Source organism: Sabethes cyaneus, chromosome 3, assembly GCF_943734655.1.
Source record: "Sabethes cyaneus chromosome 3, idSabCyanKW18_F2, whole genome shotgun sequence".
Lineage (NCBI taxonomy): Eukaryota > Metazoa > Arthropoda > Insecta > Diptera > Culicidae > Sabethes > Sabethes cyaneus.
In genome coordinates, this window is record NC_071355.1 from 234668612 (window position 1) to 234672351 (window position 3740).

Consider the following 3740-nt stretch of genomic DNA (forward strand, 5'->3'; position numbering starts at 1 on the left):
TGTTTGTAACATTGACTTGGTAGCTCTTTTTGCTACAATTTTGCTCTTTTAACTGTACCGCTTCAACCAAATTAATCAAGTCAGCATTGCCTCTATAGTATTGTATTTATAGCTCTCTAGGATTGCTACCCTATTGGTAACAAAAAAGCACTCTGCAGTACAGAAAATCAGTAAAAACAATCAAACGGAATACTAAGATATTCATCATTAGAAAAAGTATCCTACCTACCTAAAAGAAACTGTGTGATTTTGTTCCAGCACCTGTAAACATAGTAGCAGGTACGCTGTCCCATTCGAGTTCTTTGCAAAAGCACAGTGATAACGAACTGAGAATCGTAAGTGAAGTATCATCATTGAAAAAAACAGCAGCAAAAACAACCATATTTGAATTGGTCTTTCCTATTTCATTACTTGCATACAAGTCCATTCAACGTAGGACTACGTCTGTGTTTACGTTTTGTACGCTGATAACACAGTCATTTCTTATCAAAATTTTCATTTTTGACGAATACCATCCACTTTCGTTCGACAAATTCATTAGTAAGATTAACCAATCAAACAATAAAATTTGCCAGACTATTTTGAATCGAAAGAAATAAAAATTTAAAAATTATACAGACCTACGTCGCCCTCACGTATAGCCCATTTGGATGTACACCTTGAAATTTATGTGCATTGGACTCAAACGGTATGCTGCTAGTGAAGTTGCAGAACTGCACACGGATCACACAAAAAAACTACGATCGTACAGTATAATCTATTTCCTCGCCCGGAATGGTTTTACTCTCAAGCAGGATAGTCAAACAAAGCATTCATTCCGATGTACAGTCAGTGACCTGGAACTGGATGGCGGATAGAGGTTAATTTCATGATTTAATGAACTAAGGAAACATTTCTACATACTAATTCATTTGAAAAAGGGTATCTTGTTTGCATTAACAATATTGTGTTTGTTCACTATTCTTTCGCAAACATGTTGCTGGACAGGAGAAAAGTGCCAGGCAAAATAAAATATGCAACGCTACCGATTTGAAACTTTCTAGATTTTACCCATCATGGCATAGTCAAATAGATTTTTGATATGATTATTATTCATCTACGGCTATTCTGCTGACATTCTGCGTCCAGTTGCTTTTTTACTGATTTCAGTACTTGTTGCTACTATCGTTTTGTTGAGAATAGAGTTGCTAGTAGTAGGTAATAATCTGTTCTGAACAATTATGAAACGTAGAATCGCGTATCTATTTTTGCTGTTGAACTAGATCCGACAGTAATTCTCCCACATAAAATGTAGTTTACGGTGAATTTTATTATCAGTGAATTTTATAAGTATATTACCGACACTCTACGACCTTTAATTTAATAGCGAAAATAATTGGTCAATTTCATGCTCAAATGTTTACGTTGGCATCACTCCACATAAACGTCCGTTCCCTTGGCAACGTACAATAACGACGGTGGCGGATTCGGAATTGCAATCGAAACGAAGTGAAGTTTTTCCTTTCAATTAAAGTGAACAATTTAGGCAAAATGATTATAATATCGTCCTAAATAACTGTTCGGGTGGCAAATTAAAGTTTTCTGTGTCTCAAGTTAAGTTTCGCGAGTAATATGATGACAAAAACGGCCAAAAAAGTTAATGAAAAATCGACGGCGAATAAGTGAAAATATAGTGATGAATTTTAATTGGGCAAAAATCTCAGTTTTTAGTATAATTTATGCCCCAAAAAGCAATAGAACTTATATAATGCAATGTTTAGTAGTTCGAGTTGCAAGATCTTATTACGGCTAGCAGGTTAGTTGCACCAATTATTTTTGTGATGGTTTCCCGAGTCTATGGCAGCATGTTGGTACACTGAAGAAGGGAGGGGAAGGGTGATATTCGGTGCTGTACTGACTGCCATAAATGGACTCTGACGACCTTGTCGTGAAAGACGGTGGATACCGCTCACACAAAAGGGAGGATAAACTCGTGTTACGAACGTTTAAAAATAAAGAAATCATAATCGCGTGTTTGTATATATAAAGGAAAATATGGGTAGCCAACGCTCACGAACGACAATACATCCGTATAAAACATTCTCGTTTCTCTTTTGCTAGCTTATTAGTCATAGCAGGCAAAATTTATTGAATATCGCGCACTTAAAACATCATTTGAAAAATGATGCAAAAACTACAAGGTATACAGCCCTAAGGGTTGTACGAAAGGGTGACGTAGGACTATATCAGATCATCAGATCAAAGACTAATGTAAACTACATTTCTGGCATATGTATGTTTATAAGAATCTGTTAGAGTCATTGTTTACGTGAATGTTTAAAAGAGAAGAGTGATATATGCAATGCAATGGTGGCTTTGAAAATACGGGGACGTGGGTTCAAAAGTACAAGCTCTGCAACCTTTGAGACATAGAAATTTCTTTTAAAAATCACTTGTGTGCATCATAAAGGTTGAAAAGGTAATGAATGACCAATTTCTGTTTTATTTGTATGAGAGTCCTTATCCTCTTACTACAGGGGATAAGAGGTCTCAAACCATCACAAAATAAATAAATTCAAAATAAATTTATGCCTCCAAAAACCCCCACATGCCAATTTTGGTTCCTTTTGCTTGATTAGTTCTTGAGTTATGAAGAAATTTGAATATTATTTGTATGGGAGCCACCCCTCCTAAAGAGAGGAGGGGTCTCAATTTACCATAGAAAAAATTCTTGTCTTCTGAAACCCCTACATTCCAAATTTGGTTCTATTTGTTTGATTAGTTCTAGAGTTTTGAGGAAATTTATATTTCATTTGTACGGAAGCCCCCCCTCTTAGAAGAGGAAGAGGTTTCAGTACACCATTGAAAAAAAATCCTACCTTCTGAAACCCCCACATGCCAAATTTGGTTCCATTTGCTTGATTAGTTCTCGAGTTTTGTGGAAATTTGTGTTTCATTTATATAAGAGCCCCCCCCTCTTATGCCCCCCTTAACATTGCTCTCTTGCCCCCCTATAAAGTTGCTGGTCATTTTATCTACCCAACGACATACAAATTGTTCAGTTTCGTTCAGTAGTTTAGTAGTTATTAGCATTTGAAATCTTTCATTCAAACGTTACACTTCTATTTTCGTTTTCACAAAGTGCTACCCAGCAGCCCCAGTATAGTAAACAAAGACGTAGTCCTACGTCAAAAAACACGTTAGTTCGAAAAATGATGTGTAAAAACCATGTGAATTCAAAAATCGCCACGAAAAACCGCGTTAATTCGAAAACCGAGTTAATCGGAAAAAAACGTGTAAAAAAAGAGACTTGAATGTATTTACATAAAAAGAAGTAAAAAAGAAAGATGAGACAGAAGAAGAAAAAATGGAAAAGAACACAAAGAAAAACGTGACAAAAAACTGGACAAACTGGACAGAAAAAGAGGAAAACACCGAAGAAGAAAATAACAAAAACTGGCATGAAAAAAGAAAAACGCAAAAATGTGACAGAATCGGTAGGAAAACAAGACATAAAAATAGAAAATTAGGAGAAAAAGGATGCAAAAGAGCCAAAAACATACAGGATACAAAAAGAGGGAGAATGGAAAAGAAACGCAGGAAAAGAAAGAAAAACAATAAAGAAAATTAGGAAAACGAGCAAGAAAATGAGGCCAAAATGGACAGAAGAAATAAAAGCAGAAAAGATAAAATAGGGTAGCAGGAAAAATGAGGATAGGAATAGAAGAGAAAATGGAAATGAAAAACGAAAACGGCGGTGG